General features: G+C 42.2%; 1 long non-coding RNA gene across 1 annotated transcript; it reads right to left on the bottom strand.

Annotated features, from left to right (window-relative positions):
- Positions 1 to 2,403: 2,403 nt before the first annotated feature.
- Positions 2,404 to 10,192, bottom strand: LOC132022267 (uncharacterized). The gene is made up of 4 exons (XR_009405566.1): positions 9,707 to 10,192; positions 8,853 to 8,984; positions 5,601 to 5,765; positions 2,404 to 2,778 (listed from the first exon to the last, which is right to left on the bottom strand). It is a non-coding gene; the product is annotated as an uncharacterized LOC132022267 (long non-coding RNA).

The following is a 10,192-nucleotide window of genomic DNA, read 5'->3' as shown; positions in this document are numbered from 1 at the left end:
GCTGCTTGGGATGGAGGGCAGGTGCTGACTCAAAGGGGCCAGGAAAGGGACTTCCTGGGGGCAAGGCTGGTGTTTTCCGACACATCAGAGAACTGGAAACGAAGAGCAAAACCAGTTTTCTCAAAGCCCTACAAAGAGTCAGCAACAGTTGGGGGCCACTGCGTTCATCACAGTTCTTGTTTCTGCTTCTCTGGAGAAGAGCTAAGACTTTCTGACTGGGTTTCAGGTGCCCCCCAGCCGCCGAGAGACACTGCAGGCTAGCGTACAGCAGCTGGACTCAGGCAGGGAGGGCAAGCCCATCACTCACTCCTCTTAGCAAGATCTCCTGCAGGTCAACATTGCTTCCATCTTGGGTCTGAGGTACTTATAAGAAAATAAGAATTAGGGGCACCTGGGTAGCTCAGTGGGTTAAAGCCTCTGCCTTCGGCTCAGATCATGATCCCAGGGTCCTGGGATGGAGCCCCGCATCGGGTTCTCTCTCAGCAGGGAGCCCCCCACCCCGCCTGCCTCTCTGCCTACTTGTGAATCTCTGTCTGTCAAATAAATAAATAAAATCTTTTTAAAAAAATTAATAAAACGAGAGTAGGGCCTTGCACAGACCAGTACGGATAATGTGCTACGGACTGAGGAATAGGATTAACCCAGTCAAAATGAAGAACTTTTAAAATTTTATTTGTAATTTTTTAATATGCAGATAAGATCAGAGACTAATAATACAGGGAACCCCTGTGGACTAACTTTCCAGCTGTATCCATCAGGAAAGACTTGGCTGTGCTGTGCTGTGCTGTGCTAACGAACATCCCCAAATCTCCATGACTGAGAGCAACAAAGTTCATGTGTTACCCATCCACCTGCCCCCCACTGGCTGCCTGGAGACATTGTGTCTGCTCAGGGACTGGGGAAGAGAGAAGGTTTGACTCGGCATGGCCATGTTGGCCAAAGCTTTGGTCAGAACCAGAAGTCACTTCCACTCCAGCCCACTGGCCAGAATAAGTCTGTAGGCCACCCCTAACTTCAGAGTGGAAAATGCAATCCTACCATGGGCCTGGGAGGCAGAGAGCCAGAACATTCGGTGGGCAGTGCTAATGATGACCGCATCAGCTTCAGCAAATATTAGTATATTGTCTTATTTGCTTCAGGTCTTTCTACTTCAAAGAAAGTAAATATTAGAGATACAATGGATTTCCCCTCTGTACTCCTCTCCAGCCCATCTCCTCCCTCACTTCCCAGAGCTAAGCACTGTGTTGAATTCAGTGTTAGTCCTCTTCATGCATGTTTTTATATTTTTTATGATTTTTATTGCATTTTTATGTATCCATAGCATTATAAAGTATTACTTATTACTCCCTGCCAGCTTTTAAGCTACATATGTGTCTATATACAGTATCAGAATCTTCTGCTGTGTTCATTTCTCCCTTAGCATTATAACTGTGAGATTTTTATCTATGTCAATACATGCTGTACTGTACTCCTTTGTAGAACTATACTACGACTCAGCTATCCATTTTCTTGTTGATGGACATTTAGGTGGTTTCCAAGCTACAGCAAACATCTTAGTACACGTCTCCTTGTGCCCACATACAAGACTAGATGCCTAGGAGCAGAACTTCTGGACATGACCACCTACGACTTTACTAGCTATTGCCAAATTGCTCTCCAAAGTACTTGTACCAACTTACAATCCCACTAGGAGGGAGTGTGTTTCCATGATTTAACAGCTCTGCCAACACTTGGCATTGGCTGGCTTAAATTTTTGCTGATTTAATAGGTGTGAATGATATTTTACTGTTGCTTTGTTTGTATTTCTTTGCTTAATAGTGGAAGCAAGCATCTTTTTGTATTTCTATTGACCTTCTGGGGTTCCTCTTCTACAAATTATCTACAAATTGATAGTTGATATTCTTTGCCCATTTCTTCCCAAGTGCTGTTTATCTTTTTCTAATTAATTTGAGGGATTTCTTTATGTGTTACACTCATTGCATGTATCTTCTCTCAGGCTATCGCTTGTTTTTCACTTTGTCATTATGGCCTTTGGTTATGGAGAAGTTAATTTTTATGAAGTCAAAATTATCGATTTTTCTATGTTCTCTTTTTTGTTGGTTTGCTTTCTTAAAGAGAAATTATTCTTTATGATAGGATCACAAAGAATTTTTCTGGGGGCTCCTGGGTGGCTCAGTCATTGGGTGTCTGCCTTCGGCTTGGGTCATGATCCCAGGGTCTTGGAATCGAGCCCCGCATCTGACTCTCTGCTCCGAGGGAAGCCTGCTTCTCCCTCTCCCACTCCCCCTGCTTGTGTTCCCTCTCTTGATGTCTCTCTCTCTGTCAAATAAATAAATAAAATCTTTAAAGAAAAGAAAAAAATTTTTCTGTATTTTCACTCTGTGCTTTAAAATTTTGCTTTTTATTTTTAGTTCTTCAATCTACGAAAAGTTGATCTAAGGGAGAAGTCTAATTCTGTATTTTCCATATGGATAGTCATTTCTAGGATTCATTTATTAAATAGATTACCCTCTCCCCACGCATTGTAATATCATCTCTGCTTGGTATTGTTTCCAAACATGGGTGGGCCCGTGGCTAGGCTTTCCATTCTGTTCTAAGGTTTATCCTTTTGCCCAAACTCTGTTGTCTTCATTACGAAATATTTTGATAATAAATCTTGATATCTGGTAGGGCAAGTTCTTCCATGTTCTCCTTTTTCAAAATTGTTTCTCAGTTATTCTTGGCCCTTTGCTCTTCCAAATCCATTTTGAGAAATCAATTTCTTCCAAATCAGATTGTCTAGTTCCAAACAAAACAAAACAAAACACCCTGTTAGGCTTCAAATAAAATTCTGTTGATGAATTTGACAACTTTATGATTTGGAGTGTTCCTCTTCATATTCTTTTATATGGCATGTGCTTATGATTTCGCAGCCCTCAGTAGACCCTCATTTCCTCCTCTGCTCCCCTCTCCAACCCTTCTGACCTTGACCTTCAAACTTTGCTTACTTCCTCTTTCTTATTGTGGCTTCAGTATCTTTACTTCCAATACTTGCCTCTTTCAAAGGTCTCCTAATTCTTCTTTTCCGTGTGCAACAGGTAACACCCAGACACACAGTACAATGATAAGGGGCTAGAGGAGAGGTTCTCATAGTCTCCTGGGATGAGATGTGACAGCATAATTACCTATGAAGGGGTGCACGGTAATCTTTTCTGAGCTTCAGGAGGTAGCATGCATAGTCGTTAAGAGGCCAGACTGCTAAGTTTGAATCCTAGCTCTATCATTTACTGACTCTGATCTTGGGCAAATTGCTTAGTATCTCTGTGCCTCAGTTGTCCCTTCTGTCATGTAGGAGTAAAAGTATTAATTATGTCATAATATCATTATGGGAAATAAACAAGTTAATGTATTTAAAGAGCTTGGGACAATACTTGTATACTGTGTGTCATCTATTACTGTCATTACTAAGATAGGATTTCCCAAACACATTGGAAAAATATGACTAGATGGAATGTTCAAACTAGATGATGTAGTAATTCATTAATCTTAACACGGAAGGAAGAAGTTGCTGGTTAGCACTGTATCTTCTCAGTAAGCTGAGAAACCTTAACTGAAGGTTTAATCATTAGTGATCCTCAGTAGTGCTAGTTCAGTGTTAACTACATTATAAATTTCATGGAATTAAATGAGTTGAGAGTTGGATGGTGTCCAAGATAATCCAATCCAATTTCCCACCTCATACCTGAAGCTGCTCCAAATAAAGCTATACAAAAGGAAGACTTTTATGAAAGATCAGAAAAGCGGGAATATTGAAAGGACATCAACCCTACTTAAAAAGTAAAAAAGAGGAGATGGTAGAAAATCTCATGAATCGATAAAGGTTCAAAGGTTGATCAGAGTGGCCATTAAGAGAAGCCAAAAGTGAAATGGTATTGTCTAAGAGCTGATAGCCTAGGTAGAGGAGAGCCAATCTTATCCAGAAAAATGTCTGTGCCTTGGAAACCAATGGGGCCTTTTTCTATATTACTGCCTATGTGGGCTATTTGAGGGGTTTGGAAGATGTCCTTCCCCTGCCCTGACACCAGGGTCCAGGGGACCTGACATTTCCCACCACTGGTACACATTTTGGGTTAAGACTTTGGGTACTCTATTGAAAGTATATATTTCTTCTAATGTGTATATAGTGAGAGCACTCATGAGAAGTAAACTCTTATCAGCTAGGAGACCCTTAGACTGAATTCCTTAGCACAGGCCTAGCTGAGAACAGGGTCATAAGGTTCAAATGCAGTGAAGGAAGTTCTGCTGGGCAGAGAGGAAGGGAAAAGCTCAGAGTGTGGGGCCCTCTTACAAGCAGGGGAGACCAGAATGGGAACTCAATGAAACCAAAGAAGGGGAGGGTGAAGGGGGAAGAGTGGGGAAATACAGTACGAAGTTGTGGTTGAGCATGTGGGAGGGGAGAGCAAGGAATTACCAGCCTAGAACTGCTGCTCCATCTGGAAGCTGGCTCTGGCTCCTGGAAGTCTCTTCCCAATGATCTGGAGAGACACAGACCTATGGGGCGTCATGGCCATCTCTAAGGAAGCAGGATTTAAATCTAGGACTCCACATTACCATGGGGTAACCTCCCTTCAGAACTCAGACCCAAGGGCTAGAGGTTCTTAGGTACACTGTGATGTGTCCGTGATGAGAGTGGCACCCTGTTACACTTGACCCTTCACACGTACAAAGCACTTAAACATCTCTTTTGCTGCTCTATACACCCTTACAAGCTGGACAAGGCAATGTCATCATCCCCACATTATAAAAGAGAAAACCGAGGGTCAAAGAGCAGGACAACTTGCCATACATCTCATAGCTGGACAGAAAAATGTCAGGCCAGCTTCACCTTGGGATCCCCACCACTGCCAGAACAGAGCTTGAGGCCAGAACCGGTTGTGGATATGGCAGTCACTATCTCAGAGCATGGCTGGGCCAGGCTGGCTGTCCCAGGTGCTTATTCCCACCTGGTTGGATCTGCTAAAGGGGCTGCTTCCCTCCATAGAGGTCATGCATCTCAGTGTGGGCACACAGTATTGTCATGAAGCTTGGTTGCTGCCCTGACCCAATAGCACAGCATGTTCTGAATGTATGGTCTCTCCACTCCTCCATTATCTTCATTCATTCATTCATTCATTTGCCACACAGTGTGCACTGATGCACTAGGAATACAAAAATTGGACTCTGTCATTGCCTTTCACAGTATGGGGGAGGGAGGCAGAACCTGAATAGACAAGGGCAACAGAATGTTGACTCTTTTCAGAGAGGGAGGGTACTGTAGTGATTAGGATCACAGACTTTGGAGCCAGAATGGGAAAATAAATTATGGAGAGTGGATATACTTGAAGACATAATGACAGAGACTTTCTTAGAAATAAAGAAAATATAAAACTTCAGACAGAAATGATATAGTGTTAAACAAGATAAATGAAAAACGAGCTCATGCCTGGATATGTTGTAGTGAAATTTAAGAACATTAAATTTCAGAGAGAAATTCTCAAAATTTCTCTGACAGAGAGAAAATTCTCAAAACATCTATAAAGAAAAAAAGTAGATCAGCTAAGAAGGAAAAAGAATTGGATTACCTGGATGATTCAGGTGGTTGAGCATCTGACTCTTGCCTATGGCTCAGGTTACAATCTCAGGGTGGTGGGATCGAGCCCCAAGTGAGGCTCTCTGCTCAGTGCGGAGTCTGCTTGGGACTCTCTCTCCCTCTCCCTCTGCCCCCCACCCAAAGTGAACAAATAAATCTGTAAAATAATAATAATATTAATATTAATAATAAATAAAAAGGAAAAAGAATCAGCATGACATGAAACCCCAATAACAGAACTGGACACAAGACAATGAAGTAATATTTTAAAGTGCTGATGGAAAAAGATTTCAAATCTAGAATTTTATAGCCAGCTAAAATACCACTTAAATGTAAGTAGAATAAAAATAGTATTAGTTACATAAGCCCTTTTTATTAGTTATATAAACCCCCTTTTCAAAAATTCTTGGAGCTAATTTTTTAGTGCAGGAAGGGAGCTAGAAAAAAGCTCCAGAATAAACCTGAAGAAGGAGAAGGAGAGAAGAAGTAGAGGAGGAGGAGAGGAAGAAGAACAAGAAAAAGAAGAAGATGGAGGAGGAAGAGGAGAATAGGAAGGAAGAGAGAAGGAAGAGAGAGAGGGGGGGGGGGAGGGCGGGAAGCAATCATATAGGTAAGGTCAAAAAGCAGAGAAAAGGACTGCAGCAACAAGAAGACAATAAACCAGCTAGTGTTTTGAAAAGATTATAAAATACACAAATACATGAAAAAATTAATGAGGGAAAGAAAGAGAAAATGTAAACATGAGTGGGGCACCTGGGTGGCTCAGTGGGTTAACGCCTCTGCCTTCAGCTTGGTTCATGATCCCAGGGTCCTGGGATCAAGCCCCACATCTGGCTCTCTGCTCAGCAGGGAGCCTGCTTCCTCCTCACTCTCTCACTGCCTGCCTCTCTGCCTACTTGTGATCTCTGTCTGTCAAATAAATAAATAAAATCTTTTAAAAAAGCATTGCTTTAAAAAAAAGAATTGCTTTAAAAAAAATGTAAACACGGAATAAACACTGAAAAAACCACAAACACAACAGAAAACTTTAGATTAACAATATTACGAGAAATTGTAATTAGGAGACAACAAAATTGATGTAATTTTGGCAAAATGTGATTTCTAAAATTAGAATAAGAATAAATAGCACACAGAGTTGAAAGGACTCAGTTAAGAATTACAACACAAAGACCTCCCTCTTCCTGAAAAGCCCTAGGCACAGATGGTTTTACAAAGATGTTCCACCCACTTCGAAGGAAGAGATAATCACATGAGATATATAAATTGTTCTAGAAACTAGAAATTGGTTTCTCCTTTGTTATAAGACTGGTGTAACCTTTATTACAAAGTCAGGTAAGGATTATAAAAACACACACAAAAAACTACCAGACTATTTCATACTTGAATATAGATATGAAAACTATAAATAAAATATTAGTTAACTGTATCCCACAATGTATTTAAAGAGTTATGACCAATTAAGTTTTATTTGAGAATACAGGAGACTTTAATATGAGGAAAAAACTATTAAGGTAGTCTTTATCATTAATGAACTAAAGAAGAAAAATTTCATGCATTTTATGCATTTAAAGTATTTGATGAACACCCTTGAATTAAAAAAAAACTCACAGAGCTAGAGTAAATGTATATTTTCTCAACTTGACGAAGGCTCTTTACTGAGTATCTATAGCAAAGGAAGTTTAGATGGAAAAAGTTTAGATGCACCTCTGCCAGACCAGGTGCCTGCTCTCACTGGTATGGACCAGCCCAGTACCGGAGGCTTAGCCACAGCCACATAATCAGAACAAAGAAGAACCAGAGGAAGGAAAGGGAATGATGACCACACTGAAAACAGAATATAATCAACAAATTATTAGTACTAATACAAAAGCTCAGCCTTTGGCTGAATAGTTTGCTGAATAAAGACAATATTATAAAAATGAATATCTTCCCTCTACATCAGCAGTGGAAAGTAAGTTAAAATAGAAAATATTTTTAAAGTGTACAATTTTGGGGCATGTGGATAAAGAAGATGTCACACACACACACACACACACACACACACACACACACACACACACTGGAATATTACTCAGCCATGAGAAGGAAGGACATTCTGCCATTTGTGACAACATGGATGGAACCTGGGCTCATTATGCTAAGAGAAACAAGTCAGAGAGGGAAGGACAAACACTGTATGATACCACTTATATGCGAAATCTACCAAAGCTGACTCATGGAAATAGACTAATGGTGTTTACCAGGGGCTGGAGGGTGCGAGGAAATGGGTAAATGCTGCTAAAAGAGTAGAAACTTCCAGTTACAAGATGAATAAGCCCTGGCGGATCTGCAGTATGGTGATTATAGTTAGTAATACTGTATCATACATTCAAAAATTGCTGAGAGTAAAACTTAAATGTTTTCCCCACCAAAAAAAAAAAGAGATGGCCATTATGCAGTATGAAGGAGCTTTTAGCTATCACTATGGTGATAATCGTTTGGCAATGTACAAGTGTATCAAATCAATACTCCTGTACCCCTTAAACTTATACAATGTTATTATCTGATTTACTGTTAGCCTTATGAGAAATTAACTTGGACTTTTAGGTGATGACTGAGAACTGATCTAAAGTGACTGATTCTGAACATCACCGTTACTGCGTTGGACACAGGAGTCGAAAGCATGTACAGGGACGCCTGGGTGGCTCAGTGGGTTAAAGCCTCTGCCTTCAGCTCAGGTCATGATCCCAGGGTCCTGGGATAAAACCCCGCATCCGGCTCTCTGCTCAGCAGGGAGCCTGCTTCCCTCTCTCTCTGCCTGCCTCTCTGCCTACTTGTGATCTCTGTCTGTCAAATAAATAAATTAAGTCTTTTTTTTAAAAAAATGAGCCCGGAAACACCTTCAAGGTGTTTTAGAATTAAAGTCCAGAGTAATATATAACATATCAGAGCCAATAAGAATATGAAGCAAATGAAATAGGTACAAGCCACAAGTTATATATTTCAGGATGGCTGGAGTAGGGAATGAGGAAAGCTTATAAGACACTAGGAGTATAGCAGAAGAAGCACCAGAGATTAGGGTTCATGAGTTGAAAACAACAATACCAAAAACTTTGCATATGACTTTGCATCTGAGGCTTTTATAGTATGATATCATAATAACACTCGTTGAACACACACACTTGTTGAAAGCATCACAAAACAGTCATGGCCAGAAACATATCTGGCTCCAGCTTGCAAATGAATGAATAAATGAACTAATCACCTGATCAACCAACTTGGAAGGAGCACCGATTTGGGGGCTGAGAAGGAAGTGTGGAGGAGTGGGAGTACAAACTGGGGTGATGGGAAGACAAAATGGAAGAAATTGAACAGGCCAGAGAAGGTCTTCACACAGCTTGATAACGGTGATGCGTCATAGGTTGAGAACGATGACCCGACGTTTCCACGCCAGAAATTTAAAAAGAGATTAAGGTCAGATGGAGAGGGATGGGAGATCTCTGTCAGTGGAAACTTTAGGGCAGGGTGGTGTCTTTAGGGTCCCAAGACCAGATTCTGAGCTTGTTTTTAACCACCATCAGACTTTAAGCAAATCAGCTAAGCTGGCAACATTTCTTCATCTTAGAAAATGGGGTTAAAGGCAAATCTGTCCTCCCGGCCTCTCAGGGTCGTCAGCTGATGAATAAAACCATGAATGTGACCTGAAGTCATGCCCCTGGGCAGAAGCAAGAAGGACTGTTCCTGGGTTTGGAGCGACATGGCCTGGAAGGGACTCTGCCCTTGGTCCCTGGGGCAGAGGGAACTGGCTCACATCTCCGACTCTCATACTTCTCAGCTGTTGCCCAAAGAGGTTGAGGGCGTTCCTCTGAGGACAAAAGACCCCAAGGGAACAGGGTGTTCCCCAAGGGAACACCACACTGGGCACACATCCTAAGCTCAGGATGACCCCTACCAAAGACTGGGGGCAGTGGCATCCCTTTCTCCCTCTGCTTATCCCCTCAAGGCCAGCTAGAGCCATCCCCCCCCCCAGCACAAGCGTCATAAAGTCACCTTGTCACCAGCTCACATGCTACTGGGGACGATGTCAGGGGAGTAGCCCATGAACGGACCTCCACTAACCTGTGTGCAACGTGTGAGTACACGTTACGGTTTGCAAAGTGCTTTTGCCAGATAGTTCCGACAGTCCTATGACGGGGCTGTTACGATCTTCGTTTCCTCGCCGTGGGAGCCGGCAGACAGAAGAGATGACACCGGAAAGATGACAAGGCAGACAGATGGCCCAAGTTCTAGATCATTTATATTCAAATCCTGTGCCACTAAAGGTCCTCTGGGGGCATCCTCCTACTTTCTGGGGGCAGCCACAGAGGGGAGAGTTTTTCCTTCCATGCCTCTGGCTCTGATGCACACTGCCTGAAACCGGCTTTTCTAGCAGTCCACGTGGGCATTCCTGCGTTTTCACTGGGTTCTCTCTCTGTGAAAAGGTCTTACTCTACTTAACTCCTGGGGCCAACGGGGCTTCTCAAGGATGGAAGCACTGAGAATGGCAGGCTTCTGCCGCCTCCTGGTGACCCATGAGCATTGCCTTGGCAGCAAACCCAGTGCTGA

Source organism: Mustela nigripes, chromosome 7, assembly GCF_022355385.1.
Source record: "Mustela nigripes isolate SB6536 chromosome 7, MUSNIG.SB6536, whole genome shotgun sequence".
NCBI lineage: Eukaryota > Metazoa > Chordata > Mammalia > Carnivora > Mustelidae > Mustela > Mustela nigripes.
Note: the sequence above shows the minus strand (reverse complement) of the source record. Positions and strands in the feature narration are given on the sequence as shown.